The sequence below is a fragment of the Lissotriton vulgaris genome, chromosome 2_2, assembly GCF_964263255.1.
Source record: "Lissotriton vulgaris chromosome 2_2, aLisVul1.2, whole genome shotgun sequence".
NCBI classification, from domain to species: Eukaryota; Metazoa; Chordata; class Amphibia; order Caudata; family Salamandridae; genus Lissotriton; species Lissotriton vulgaris.
Window position 1 is genome coordinate 23,976,110 of NC_141688.1, and position 15,704 is coordinate 23,991,813.

Here is a 15,704-nt window from a genome sequence, read left to right on the forward strand (position 1 = left end):
TTCAGGAGGAAGTCTCTGAACCGGAGGGAGACCACCAGCACCCGGCTGGCCCCCAGTTCGGCAATCTTTTGTTTGCTGTAGAGGAGATCTTTGTCCCAATAGACCCAGTGGGACCCCGAGGGGTCTCCGGCGGCTTGAGCGGCAGCTTGCTGTCGGGTCCCCTCGAGGGAGGGACAAGTTTTCTGTTCTTGTCGGAACTGTTCTCGGGTGAGGCCACCTTCTTGGTGCCATTGGGCCAGTTCCGGGAGGTCGCCAAGCGTGGCAATTTCTTCACAGTTGGGCCCCAGGGGACCGGGCTCAGGGTCGACGTCTTCGGGGACGGAGGGTGGCGGAGGCGCGGGCCGCTCCGGTTCTACGGGTGGGGTTGATTCAGTCGGGGCGATGGCCCGGGAGGTCATGGATCGGGTGGTCGCACAGACCCACTCGGGAAGGCCTAGCATCCCCAGATGCTCTCTTCGCTCGACGTCGGCTCAGGGGGAACTTTCCAGGTCGTTCCCGAGGAGGCAGTCCACGGGGGCATCATCCCGGACGGTCACTTTCAGCATGCCCGACACCCCCCACTCGAAGGGGATGCGGGCCATCTGGCACATGCTCTCTGAATTGTCCGCCGACCGTACTAGGCACAGCACATTGGGCAGGATATGGTCAGGGGTCACCAAGTGGCAGCGGACAGCCGTCACGCTGGCTCCGGTGTCGCGGAGAGCTTCTGCCCGGTGCCCATCAATGGTAACCCACTGGCGGTACTTTTGAGTGTTGCCCTGTATCGGGCCCGGGGGACCATGTCTCTTTCGCCCAGACATACCAGGGACATGGCGGCGGGCTCCCACTCGGTCTGGTCTTGGTCATAGTTCTCTTCTTCGCCCCTTTCCTCTCCCAGGGAGGCGGCGGCGATCTGGCGGTTTGGCGGACCGGTGGCGCCGGATCGCTGGTTCATTGGGCAGTTGGGGTCATTGGCATAGTGACCGGGTCGCTGGCATTTGTGGCAGATAACGTTCGAGCGGGGCCCCGGCCGTGCTGGTGGGGCCCCTCTTCTGGCCATTGGGGGCGAAGTGTTGGTCGGGGGAGGCACCGCAGGGGAGTCTCGGTTCCTGTTCTGGCCTCCTCGCGGACGGTGGGGCCCCTGGGGAGCTCGGCCGTGGTCTCCCATCGAGTTCCGGGGGACCCAGGTGCTCTCCCACCGATCGGCCTCTACGGCGAGTTTAAGTGGCTCAGTCAGCTTGCTGTCGAGGAGATGCTGCCTGAGTTCGACAAAAGAGTTGTTGGAAAGGTGCTCCCATACAATGAGGTTGAACAGCTGCTCGTAGGTGGTGACTTGGCTGCCTTTGATCCACCCCTCTAGAGCTCTACTATAGAAGTTCACATACTCCACCCATGTAGTACCGGGGATTTTCTTCCCGTCTCGGAATCGCTGTCGGTACATCTCGGGGATGAGTCCATAGCGAGTAAGCAGAGCGGCTTTCTTATGTTCGTAAGAGGTCATCTCGGCGTCTGGGAGCTCCAGTAGGGCGTCTCTCCCTTCGTTGACAAACTTCCCCCACAAGCCGGCACCCCAGTCTTTTTGCGGTACCCGGTGCGAGGTCATGGCTACCTCTTGGCCTTAAACCATTGTTGGATGTCATTTTTATAGTATTCTCTGACGACATCTTTGGGGATGTGGACCTTCGTGTCCGCAGGAAGAGATGGGCTCCGGTTCCCGGAGGCGTCGGCCTCCCCATTTTTGGCCTTGATCTCAAGTTCTTTTAAACCACGCTCGTGCTCGAACGTGAGCTTCTTCTCCTCCAAGTCCCTTTGCCTTCGTTTCTCCTCCAGGTCCCCTTGTAGCCGTAGTTGCTCAAGGGCTATCTTTTTCTCGGCCAGCTGTAGTTCTCCGTCCAGACGGAGTCGGGCGAGCTCCAAGTCGTGGAGCCGGCTCCTTTCTTGCTCTTGGGTGTCTTCGTGGGAGAGGCCCGCGTTTACGTTGGTATTTCTTTCCTCTGCTGCGGTTGTGATGGTTTCCGGGTGCACATCTGGGATCGTGCGGTCTTCGTTCTGGGGTGGCGTTGCTCCTGCCTCTACCCATGTTTGTAGGGCCTGCTTGAAATCGTCCTTGGTGCTTAGTCCAGTGGTAGCGATGCCCAGGTCCTTGCAGAATTGTTTCAATTCTTTGTGGTTATAGTCTTCCAACTGTTCCTTCTGGAACTCCGTGGTCGGTCTGGTTTCCTTGGTAGTCATGGTTGTAGTGTGTTTGTCAGTAGTGGGTGAGTCACTCTCTGTACGATTTGCGTCGGCTCGGATCGCACCGCCTGCCACCACCTGGGGGGGAGGCAGAAGTTGTCTGGCCGACCACCCCGGAACCCACCTCTCCTTCGGGAGTTGGCAGAGCGCCGTCGAGAAGCCTCCTGGCGAGGTTACTCTCCTAGGATCGTACAGCCGAGCAATCACACCACTACAAATGGACACCACACAAGGATAGGTTCTTAGAGTTTTTATCAGCAATCAAGGCAGGTTCTTTCAGCAATATGTACAAACGGATCGAGGGATCCTTAATGTCTCGGTAACTGTGGGAATAGGGTAGCGGGACAGTCTTAGTACCAGCCTGGCACAGGGGTACCCTACACTCAGCTCTCTGTCCTCGAGCTGGGGGGTTCCGCAAAGTCGAGCCGCGACGTCGTCAGCAGGGCTCCGAGATGGGTCAGCGGGGTTGGGCCACGGCAGCGCCAGCAGGCTCCGAAGGTGGTCCAGCGAGGTTGGGCCGCGGCAGCGCCAGCAGGCTCCGAAGGTGGTCCAGCGAGGTCGGGCCGCGGCAGCGCCAGCAGGCTCCGAAGGTGGTTCAGCGAGGTCGGGCCGCGGCAGCGCCAGCAGGGCTCCGAAGATGGTTCAGCTAGGTCGGGCCGCGGCAGCGCCAGCAGGGCTCCAAAGAAGGTTTCAGGGTTCAAAGTCGCGAGTTCTTCTCAGGGTCTCTCGACTCCAGGATACAACTGCCGACCCGTTCCAGAGCTGCCCCAGATATAGGTCTGGAGTCTTTTGATGTCCGGACCCTCGCGCCTGGGGTGTCAGAGAGGCCGGGATTAGAGTGCCCAGACACCCAGCAGCCAGCGCCCAGGGAGGACGGAGGGCGATCGAAACCAGGCGTCGGGGGACGGCTGGAGGGCCATCGAAACTTCTCTTCTCATTGATCCGTCAAGTGGCCGTTTTATCACCTGGTCGGATCTTGGTGCCTCGATGTCGGGGCTTCACTGGGTCCAAGGCAGAGGTCGAGCCGAGGCCACGGGGCCCGGTCGTGGAGGGTCCAAGATGGAGTCGGGCCCTGAGATGGTGGCCCGGGACAGGGGTCTGACCAGCAGAGTGGGGAGAGTAGGGGTTGCCGTGTTGCGGAGGGGGAGAGCCGGGGGTCGCCAGGAGTGGCGGTTCTCGTGAAGGTTGGAGGGGGTTGCTCCAGGCCGGAGAACAGGGGTCGATGTCGTCCAGGGCCCGCCATGCAGGAGGAGTGGGACCACGCCACGAGGCCAGGTCCAACACCACCTAATGTAGCATTAAATAGAACATCATCCTTCTGCTGCTTTTGTTATAAACTACACGAAAGATATGTAAAAGAGTCCTTATCTAATAAAAGGTATAGCTGGTGGAAGAGCCGGGTCTAAAGAGGGAGAGTAACATATGTATCTTCAAACCATGCACAGAACATTGCCTTTCGATGTGGAGCGAGAGATACGAGGGGGCATGGCCTGGTTTCAGTATTGCAGACTGGGTAACCAAGAAACCCAACGTCCTGGCTTCCCCTTGAAAACAATGAGTCTATCTGGACAAGTCACTTTAGCTCCACGTTTCTGCAGTGATTTTGGATCATGGTCTGCTTCACATAACCACCTCACTCGCATATGGATGCCCATATATAATTTCATGCATCAGTTTAGAATACACCACAAACTAAATTGTTTCCACTCTTACTTATGGCAAACATATATGTGACGTAATTGTAGTCCCCTCACGGTAAGGTGAAATTTATAACATATCACATTATTCAGGGATGGGAGCCTTCTACAGCTAGACATGATGTGGGAGGAAGTTAGACAGCTAGGGTCCTCCGATAAACAGTCAGTTACACTGAAAAAAATAAATATGTTTTAACTAAACAGATGCCATGACTAAAAGCGCCATGATTTGGTAACACGAGGATCAACATCCATGCCTTGCCCCAGGACGCCATGTTTGGTGTAGCGCCCTCCACCAGTAGACAGGAGGTCATGGGCCCTGGGGCAAGCAATTAAACTTGCCCCTTTGGCTATAGTTGGGATAACTAATACAACAACTATCGGGGCCCAGTGCCCCCCTCGGGGCTTTGTATCCCGATTCCGCTGCACCTATGATAGAAGCTACATCCCTGCACTCCACGCATCTCTCGGGTGTCACGAAGCGATGCTCTGGCAGGGGAAGGCGGGGTGCAGTTTTAGGAGGCAGCGCCCCAGAAGCAGGGTGTTACATATGCGCTGGATGGATAGCTAAGCGAGTGAAAGGTTGTGGGCACTAGGACTCAAGGGCTGATGTGTGTGTGTGTGTGTGGGTCAGAAAACAAGGAGCAAAACTAATAGCGGAAAGAGGTATAAAAAGAAAGGTCTGTATCTTGGGCAAGGAGCACAAGCTACCCTCAGAATCAGGGCAGATGACTCCAGAAAGGGTAAAGCAATGGACGGGCATGGCCAGGCTCGTGACTGCACGCTGGTGGGAGGGAGTGGGGATGCGGTAACAGCAGATGTGCTCACCCACCAAAGCGCTTGGAGTTGGCTCGCTATGCCTACAGCATATGTGTTCTTATTTAAGCATTACTAGTTATGCAAAACCATACACAAGATATCGGGCACTACAGACACCTTCAAAAATGAGCACCTAGGTTAACTAAATATGTCAGTGCCACTGTAAATATACCACAAGATACGTGTGCTCCGAAGCAGGGGGTGGAGGGGCTGAAGCGAGGAGAGGCTACCTGAGCAGCCATTACGAGCATGAAAGCCACACACAAAACAAGCTCTGGGCATTGCTGGGGCGGGGGATCGTATTATTTTGAAGTCTGATGCTGGGGCAGGGGAGCGGATTCCTATGAAGTCTGATGTAGCGGCTCAGACAAATGATGTGCGATGTGCGATGTGCGATGTGGCTGGCGATGTGCACACGCCTGGCTCACATGCACTGTACCTAATCTACAGTTTGGGTAGACTTTTGAAAGTCTTACTATAATCTCGCTAAAGCAATGCTGTAGACGAAACATAAAAACACTACATCAAAATGCATGAACCGTCCACAACCCACTTTATGCTGGTCTTCGACCCTGTACAACGCTCTGCTGCCTTTTGGCTAGGTTTACGCTCCAGAAATTATGTACATACATGCATACGTTCAAGTATATGCTTAAGTTATTAGAGCTTTCTGCCAAGCGCCAAAGTACATAAATAGGCTGCTGGACCTACACATAATAAATAATGTTGTCCTTTTAATTCTTACAAACATTTATTTTAGAGAAAAGGTACACAGCACTGTATGGGTAGCAAGAAAACAACCTCCCTTCTTCCATCTCAAAAGGATTCCGAAGAGATGCATTTCTACAGTGAAACGAGCTCAGAGTTGTACTGCCTCACAGAGGAGGTGCAGCGGGTACTGCTGCACAGCATAGTAAGCCAGTACTGAAGGTCACTGGAGGGCTTGGGACTGTAAGCTGCTTTCAGCGATCGATGGGCTGAGGCGTCCTCAGCCATCCCAGTTCAAGGGGGCGGCACAAACTATAATCAGTACATACATGCTCCTAGGTACTGCGCCAGAACATTCAGTACTGGAAAAAATCATGGTTTTAGAATTGTACGCCGGACTAAACGCTCGGGCCTTATACCCAATATGTTTTCAAAATTAAGAAGTTAATTTAATTGTTTGACCCCAATAAAATAAAAAATTCAAGTGGTGGACTGGGACGTGTTGGGGGGGGGGGGGGGGGGGGGGGGGGGTAAGGGGACGGGACTCTGCGTTAAATGCCCCGCTTCCTCGGGCCAATAGAGGCTAGAATATACACGTTTTATAGTACTGCCTTCGGGCTCTGATAGCAGAACACTAGATTTATACGCTTTGGCGCAGCAAAGATACCATGGCGCTACTGCACTGGCTGCAATGCTGATGACACTCCCCTGGTTACACGACTGCCATGTGTGTTGATCATTCTATGATACAGCAAGTCACTACAGTGACTCAATATGTACATGACTTCAATCTTGGTCTTCAGCCAATGGGATAGGTTCGCTTACACCGGTTTAATGCTTTTTCGGGACTGCGTCACTGAAGACTGCGCTGACCGCAGTCCAGAGAAAGAGCTCAGGTGAGTGATGGTAGAATCTTATTAACTAAAGGCTCGGCTAGGAAGACGCACGTCATCCCATTAACAGCATCGGTGACCATCATCTTGAGGCTGGTAATAGTGAAATAAGCAGATGATAGTCAGGGTACTGGAAGAAAAGGGTTGCAAGAATTCTTGTGTAGATACTCGACTGAGACTCCCCCATTTTGCAGTACTAAGGGTAAGAATGAAATAATCCCCGCTCTCGTGTCTGTTTTGTGGCTCTATATAAATTTCCACAAAATAAAATATCTGGCATCGCTATGCCCACCTGAGGAGGATACACAGTTTTTGAAACCAGTCATCTGGTAAGGTGAATGGTTAAGACATCTCTGTGAACTAGGCACTCAGTTAGGTTCTTAACAGAATCTGCAGTCTTGTGTTTGAATCCCAGCAGGACCAGCCAGCTAAAAACGATAAATTAGTAATTCTAAGCTGATGGATAAAAACAGTTCTTAAGTACAACACAAGGAAGGCGCTTGCAGCGCAACAGTACATGCTCCCTCCAGGTTCCAAAAGTGCAGCAATGTTGGAACACATGAAAAGGACAGTGAATTGAGGCAGGCTTTGTCAATCATATATTCCAACCAAGAAAAGAACGTGAATTGCCATCGTCCTTCATACCATTACAGTGCAGAAACTCAACATGCAAGTCAAGATAGTGCATAAACACTGCAGTTGGAGCCAACGTGACCACCAGATATGGCATACACTGGCATGCCCTTATTGCGGCTAGCCATGCATTTATTTTTTAACAAAATTAGTGGCATTTGTCCTTAGTAAAAACGTCCCCATAAACAATGGGGATTTACTTGCCACTTCGTGATGGATTAGTAAAAAGAGGTGGTTTCAGAGACCGAGGAGACACTTAACAAAGGATTAAAACAAACCCCAGAGAAAATATATAATACACTCCACCAAGCATTGCGTCTTCGGATAATGGAGCTCCGCCTACGCATAAAGCGCCTCCCTCCCTTCCCGCCAAGATAAAAAAGGTCTCCGAACAAACCTGGCTCCAGTACGAGCAGGAACCTAAAAGTTCAGCACACGTTGTTTCACCCACCCCTTTACTTATCTATTATTTTCAATTGTGAAGACAGCGTAATTGTTTGGTCACTTTCCCAAACGTGCTTTCAATGTCAAACGTAAAATGTACTTAGAGCCCCCAAAATGGGATTTAGGCCCACTCTAACTTAAGCAAGTCCTTGCACCAACGATACAACTGGGCACCACCCTAGAATGTGGAAAGGCGCTGCTCGGGATGGCCTTTCCTCATATGGAAACAAGTAGTCAATAAATAATCTCCATGTAATGGTAGTTTGTGATTGTATCTAGTTAGGAATCAGTCCCTTTATGCATCTTGTAGAACAATCTGTCTGATGGTCTGCTTAGACACCATTAGCCTATCAAATTATGTGCAAGGACATTTCTATCACTGGTATTGCCCCAAAGTGCTTTTAGAATCTGGGAGCTCCGATACTTTTGTTGGCTAGAATCAAAATAATATTTCATCTGGTTGTATTGCATATTGCTTGGATAAGAAGCGCACTGGATAGTGGCCAGCAAGTTTGGAATACATTTACGAGTTGTTTAACCACTTCCGCGCCGATGACAAAGCCAGCTCGTCATGGGCGTTACCTGCGCTACGCGCATGACGAGCTGGCTTTGTCACGTAACCCGCGATTTTTGAAAATCCAGCGCACAGCGGTTAATGATGAATATTATAGCGGCTGGTTCGATTCACTTTTGGTTTGCGAGTAGGTGTTTCAAACCGCATTAGCTTTTCTGGTGTGCACAGGGTCAGTCCAATCACCAAGCGTACATGCCATCAACCTATAAAAAATCATCAACGTCAGAAGAAAGTGCAGTGTCGGGGGCAATAAGTGATTGGGGAGAAGTGTCTGAAGCTACCTCTGGCAACCATAAAATTAGTTATCACCCGAGAAACAACTACATAATGGTAAAAAAAGGAGAAACCATGTCACTCAAAGAGTCCTCCGAGTCACAACATCGCCTAGTGTACAAAGTTATACCGTGAGGCCTCAGTTGGTACAGTGAGAAGAATACAGTTACTACGAAGAATGAATCCTCCATGGCTAGGGGAGATCAGATCAGTAATAGCCATGTCTCACCCCCACCAGTTAATTTAGTCTTCTTTAACTAAGCACTTTCCAAAAGGCTCCTATTCAAAAGTAAAGCGTCATGCTATTTCAGTTCAATGTCCCTCTTATTGCACCAAGTCTTTCTTTAGTCGCAAATGTTCACAGCTGTCTGAAAGCTTACAGTGGGTGAGGTGGTACTATGCAATTTAAGTTATTATTGATAGCATGAAGGAATTGATCAAGAAGGAAAGCTACAGGAGAACTAGCATTTGAGAAAGTAAGTACGTTTGCTAGCAGAGGATTTTTTTTTTTACAGTACTGCTCACACACCGGAGCTAGTTGTAAGTGACGAATAACCAGCCGCCTTTCTGGAACCAAACGAGACAGATGTGCGTGAAAAAAAGGGCATCTCCTTTATACACAGCTGTGTCGCCATTTCCAACCCCCACAGGAAATAAGCATTGGCATTGCCACGCCCCCTCTTCTACCTTCGTCTCTGGTCAAAGCAGCATCAGCGCTGATTCCCAACCTGCTATTAAAACTGTTCAAAGTCTCTCCGGGCACCAATGTCTGCGCACACCCTGATCCTTGTAGCGGCGCCGCCACTTCAGGGCGCTAGTCGGACTCTGTCTGGAGACGCTGAAGCCAGAAACCTGGATTTCCCGGCGGACATTTGGGGACCCGCAAACCCCGATCCTGCCTGCATTGAGGGGTGCGGCTGTGACGAGCTGTGTGTGCGCACGGAGAAAATTACTATTTTTAATACATATTTTATTCTGTTTGTGCATTACACACATATATTCTGAATACCAGCAGACTTAAAAACAATAGTGTCAGTGGTGTCTTAATATTAGGTACAGGCTATTAACGAAGAACAAATGTGCAATGCTCTCGCCCACGTGGACCAAGTGCACGTAATCCGAATTATTTACATCTATATATACTTTGCATATAGCAAAAATACTCACATGTTTGTGAATATGTGATTAGATATGTACCTGAATATATCAGATATATATTTTGCATATTGTACATAAATACATTATAATCACACACATATATAATTCATATAGATCTATGATTAATACAGAAATACATATATATATATGTATTTACAAATAATATGTACATATAGTATATTCACGAACACACATGCATCTTTATTTATTACGAACAGTTGGTATAGACAACTCACCCCGGGTGGGGACTCCCGGCGCTGCTCCTGAGAAGTATAGACATTCTAAAGCAACCAAAGCTTGAACCTGTTCTTGAGGGCAGTGAGAACCAGGCAGGAACTGAAATGAAGAGGGCGTTTATTTCCATGATATGGGGCTGCATAATGTATGCTTATTTAGATATTTATATATTAACATTTGTATGCGGTTGTAGAGAGGCAGTTTAACATAGTCATGCATTGGATATTATATACATACACGCGTATGTTCAATATGTAATCATAGGCGTGCAGACACATCTGCACATTTTTGCTCATGCCTGAAGTATGCACCCCTCCCCTTGAATGTGTGAATAACCCTGAATTAAACCCTCTCTGATGACGCACAGCTGGTGCCGATAGCACCCCTTCACCCGTGACTGCTCCTCTTAATAACAGCTGAGAGTGTGTGTGTGGGATTTCTTCACGGCGAAGCCCACGCCTGTCTCCTGCAGGCAGACTTGTCAGGGGTGAATCGGATTGTCAGCTCGGGGGGGGGGGGGGGGGGGGGGGGGGGGGGGGGGAGAGAGAGAGAGAGAGAGAGAGAGAGAGAGAGAGAGAGAGAGAGAGAGAGAGAGAGAGAGAGAGAGAGAGAGAGAGAGAGAGAGAGAGAGAGAGAGAGAGAGAGAGAGAGAGAGGGCAGATTGTGAGAGGGGGGGCAGATTGTGAGAGGGGGGCAGATTGTGAGAGGGGTTGTGTGTGTAAAAGATAGAACAGACAGATTATGTGTGCGTGTCAGAGATTGTGTACGTGTTTGAGTGAGAGAAAGACTGTGTATGCCTTTATGTGAGATGGTATGTGTGTGCACAATTGATAGAGAGAGATAGGGTGAATGTGTGTGTGTGTGTGCGAGGAAGACTGTGTGGAAAAGATTGCAAATGTTTACATTGGAAATATTGTGTGAGAGTGTGTGTGAGAGACTGTGTGTGCAAGTGAGAAATATTGTGTGTGGTAGAGAGATATGTGTGCGTTTGTGTGAGAATGCATGTGGGTGCACAATAGAGAGAGACCGGTTGTATTTGTGTGAGAAAGACTGTGTGGAAAAGTTTGTAAGAGTTTGAGTTGAACGATTGTGTGTGTGTGAGAGAGTGTGTGAGAGAGTGTGTGAGAGAGTGTGTGAGAGAGTGTGTGTGTGAGAGTGTGTGTGTGAGAGTGTGTGTGTGAGAGAGTGTGTGAGAGAGTGTGTGAGAGAGTGTGTGTGAGAGAGAGTGTGTGTGTGAGAGAGAGTGTGTGAGAGAGTGTGTGAGAGAGTGTGTGAGAGAGTGTGTGAGAGTGTGTGTGAGAGTGTGTGTGAGAGAGTGTGTGAGAGAGTGTGTGAGAGAGTGTGTGAGAGAGTGTGTGTGAGAGAGTGTGTGAGAGAGTGTGTGAGAGAGAGTGTGAGAGAGAGTGTGTGAGAGAGAGTGTGTGAGAGAGAGTGTGAGAGTGTGAGAGAGAGTGTGTGTGAGTGTGTGAGAGAGTGTGTGAGAGAGTGTGTGAGAGAGTGTGTGAGAGAGTGTGTGAGAGAGTGTGTGAGAGAGTGTGTGAGAGAGTGTGTGAGAGAGTGTGTGAGAGAGTGTGTGAGAGAGTGTGTGAGAGAGTGTGTGAGAGAGTGTATGCCTGAGTGAGAGAAATTGTGTGCGAGAGTGAAATTGTGTGTCTGCGTGTGACCCTGTGTGTGTGTAATATAATTACAAGTTACATGGAAGGCGTTGGATTTTGCAGCGCAGGGCACCCCGGCTCCCAGCCACCTCCACCTCCACCTGGCAATCTCTTTGCGCCCATGAGCAAACATCGCACTGCACAGTTTTGTTGTATGTAGACAGAGGCATTTAGAAGCCTGACTGCAGTATGTAGCACTGGATGCTCGGTCCGGTTCGGGATCTCCGTGGACTCAGACTCTCGTTGCCCGGGACTTGCGCTTCCTTCAGCCTCAGCGGGACACCGGGGGCGGCTGCGCTCAGGCATGTGGGGAGGGGGTGAGCCAGGAGTATTAACAGAGTCAGGTCCTGAGATGTCACACCGCATGTGTGCGTCTGTATTTACACGCACCTGTGTTACATGTGTATGCTGAATGTGTGCATGAGGTTGTAACAGTCTCTGCATGCTTGCCAGTGTCTGTGCCAAGACGTGCGTGTAACTGTGCATCCGCGTGTGCACCTGTGTGTGCAGGTGCACCAGTCCATCCACACGTGTGCACGTGCATGTGTAGCTGCACTAGTCCATCTACACGTGTGACCGTTGGTGCGTGTCTGCGGCGTGGTGTGCCAGTATCTGTGTCCATGCAGCACTGTAAAGAGCTCTGAAGCCCAGGTGGTTTGGCTCAACTCTGGGTCGGTGACACAGTGTGCAAAGCTTTGAAGGTTAAGCCATTCTCAAGGATGGCAGGAAGAGCTCTGAATCCCAGTAGGGCAGGCCCTGCACGGTACGGTGTGAAGCGTTTTAAAGCTTGGGTGCGTTTAGGCCTGGTTTGGAGTGGGTGTGCAGAGCTCCGAGGACCAGCTGGTTAGACCCGACATGGAAAGCTGTTAAGAGCTCCTTGGCGAACCGAGCATGGATTTCAACATTCAGAAACAGGAACAAGAGGGATAATAAATACAAGCACTGGCCGCGCTGCCCTAAAAGTGAGGAGGGGATTTGGGGAGGGGAGGGGAGGGGATTCATGCGCGCTGTAAGGCTTATTGAGCCATTACAGCAAGGCAGATGTGAGCTGTGCACGTCGCGCGCAAGCTGGTGGCCGGCAAAAGCATGTGGGTAGCACTTTTAAAACCAGCTACTAAATTTCTCGCTGAGCAGCGCATGCGCTGGCTCTAGCGAGACCAAAAAAACGACAACATCCCATGCATACTTGCCATGCAGCCTTTGAAAAATGAGGGTTAAATACACCACTGACTGTTTTAATACTGTTAAAAGTAGAAACCAGAAGACGTCACTGACTCTCCAACACACGCGCACATCTAATGGTCCCAAATTGTCATCTAAATTGGGGCAAACACAATAATTAACGCTGTGGTCTGTGCAGCGTCAACTATTTAGGGCGCAGTCTCACAGCAGTCACAGAATGGAGGTGCAGTCCCTTGTACTGTGGCATACCCTGCCCCCTTTACCATGAGACTCATTATACAGAGACTGCCGCTGGGCCCCAAAAGACGCAGAATAGCAAGAATATGACAGTGAGCCTTTCTCCTCTGCTGCAGCTGCCCCTCCTGCTCCTCCCCTGAAAGCACTCTGGTTCCTTTCACTGCTCTGGTTTCTGAGGCAGACACGATGGTCAGACATCTGAATAAGTATTGCATCCAAGGCCGGCTAATGTCAGACAGCTGTCGAATAAGAGTGGGTCAGGTAATTTCCCAGCATCAACAAGAAAACAATATTATGAACTGATCAGCATACAGCTCCTGTCTGCTCTGGTGCCCGTAATACCAGCATTTGAGCATCCAAGCTGGAAGACACAATGAGAACAATGAGCATCTAAAAGACCTGGTCTGGTATCTGCACATTATGGCTTTTCAAGAGAGTATTCATGCTCTGTGCTGACAATGTTTAGAAAAGAATGCAGTACCCTCCATGATAAGTTATATCCAGTGTCTTCAGGCAGTAGAGGAGTTGTTGTGGCCACCACAACCGCAGTGAAGAACTGGCCAAACCATTTCAATATGCATTTTGTGAATGAATGGTAGAGTGGGATTATATTATTTTTGTGTAGCCTTCTATCATTCGAATGGCAATGAAGAGTGGGATCTTTGACAATGCTTCAAGTAGGTTACAACGGTATGTTGGGTCCTGCTTATTCTACAGCTTACCATCTGAACACAGGAGTCTTACCTGGGTCACAAGGCCAAGGACAGACCTATTGTTGCTAATTATTTAGGGTGTGCGTTTGCAGACACAAAGTGACCTTTATCAGTGCTTGTTTAGGCTGAGGGTCTGCCTTCATTCATTTTGCCACATCCCTTTATTGAACTCGAGTAAACAGAAATCAACCTGAGATTTCTTTTTCTCATTTGCGGGTTTTTGTAAATAGGACCAGTGTTTTTCTTTGTTTGTTAGTCGCATATGCTTAAAAAATAAAGTATTGTACATATTGTTGGACGAGCACCATTGTAGTAGAAGATTGTGACCTACACTATGGTTTGTCGGATGATGGTCCTGGAGAATTAGAACAACAATGATGCCAACTTTGTCTACGAAGACTTATGAAAAACATCTATGTTCTTCCCGGAAATGTCATAAGGAGCACTGCTTAGGTCTCTCGTAGTTTGTTTTAAGGCTTGGTTTGGAATGCTGGTGTTTGTAAATATTATTTTAGGTTATCCATGCATAGGTGTGGTCTCTTGGTAGCTGTATTTTACAGATGTATGAATAGTGTTATGAGATAATAAATATTGTGAAATAGATTTAGCCCTCTGTCATTTATTTCTCATTCTAATTGGCCCTAGGGGAGATTTTAGTTCTTTTTTTGAGGGGCAGACAGACCTGCAGCACATCCTCTCTCCAACACTTTTAATGAACAAGTTCATCGGTGAGGTGACGGTATCACACTGGTTATTCCTCTGGAAGTAAATCAAGGCTTAGCCTGTGACATTAAGCAAGTCTTCAAAAGTGTCTCTAAATACCAGAAGCTAACTCAAGGACTCAATAAGATTGACTGATGCTTTTGACATTGAAGGAGGCCCGAAGCTTGGGCGTCATTCACCTTTCTTCTCAGGCTGACATACGCGAAGGCACAGTGCTCTTCAAAAAGGGCAAGCAAAAATGTGTTTTCAGTTAGTTTGTGACTGCTTAAGTACAGAAAGCAATGACAAAAAATGTGGTCCTTCTGGTAAGACTGGCTAAATGACAAACACCAAGACCTCGCCTCAAGTACACAGATTTTCACGGCTAAAAATTACCTTAGGAAAGCCACAGAACATGTACTGTTTGACAAATAAGGTTTTTTTTTTTTTTACTACAAGTACTTGATAGATCGGCTCTTCGGGTTTCTAAAGTTGTGACAGTTAAGTTAAAAACATGGTAAAAACCTTGGATTAATTAATTTGGATTAATTAATTTGAAGTGCTGAGAGACTTTCAGCTGTACTACCGTTTTTCTAAGAAGGGGCTTTTTTTGGGCAAAGGTTTCATGTTCATCTTGTGAGAAATCCTGGACGAGGGCATGATGACATACTGAGAAACTGCTTTAAAGTTAATCGGCCAAGTATTGCTGTTAGAAAGAATGGCAATAGCAGTTAAAAGAAGGCACAGAGAAGGATCTAGTGAAGGCCTTGCGGATATGTTCTTAGATAGAGTGAAGTGCTCTACTCCCCCTACTCAGTGATATGTTGGACTCGGAAGTAGCAGTAGGGGAGGACAGTAGATAATATTGGGCACAACAATCACAATGACCAAGATCCGGCAATAGCAGTTAAAAGAAGGCACAGAGAAGGATCTAGTGAAGGCACTTGTGGATATGTTCTTAGAATGAAGTGCTCTACTCCCGATACTCAGTGATATGTTGGACTCGGAAGTAGCAGTAGGGGAGGACAGTAGATCAATTTGGGCACAACACTCACAATGACCAGGATCCCAGCTCGTCTGAAGATAGCTGTCCTCGGTAAGGTAACCAAAATAAATTTCTACCATGTGGAAGATGCCGCATCACTCAGAAAAAGCACTATACAAAATTGTTTACCTGGCTGGTAATACATTTGTACCTGAGTGGACCGTGTAACAACATACATTAAAACACTTGAGTGAAACTCAAAGAACAGGAAGAAATAAGGTAGAAACCTCATGCAGCAAACTACTGAAGGGAATTTCTAAACTAGCACAGGGTCACCCTTTTACATCTCAATTGAGAAATGCCGGCCTGAGGTTGGACAAAAGAGGAAGTTAGCATAATATTCCATGTAAAACCCATCAGTACAGCTATAAGGAAAGATTGGTTGAGACAGCAGGTGGGTTTTCTGCCACAAAACAGTAAAAACAGCCCAGCCCAAACCAACAAACAAACCAACAGCCAAATGAGCAATTAAAAACACTAACCATTATAACAGATTCAATCCAATTATCAAAAAGTTCAA

General features: G+C 48.6%; 1 protein-coding gene across 9 annotated transcripts in view; it reads right to left on the reverse strand.

Annotated features, from left to right (window-relative positions):
* CSNK1G1 (casein kinase 1 gamma 1) overlaps positions 1-15,704 on the reverse strand; it is a 766,422-nt gene that overhangs the window by 539,435 nt on the left and 211,283 nt on the right. For 2 of the 9 annotated variants that reach the window (XM_086959215.1, XM_086959210.1), the window contains exon 2: positions 9,650-9,749. The exons of the other annotated variants lie outside the window; for them this stretch is intronic. The gene's annotated coding sequence lies outside the window, so the exon portion shown is untranslated. The remainder of the gene's footprint in view (positions 1-9,649; positions 9,750-15,704) is intronic. 9 annotated transcript variants of the gene reach the window in all.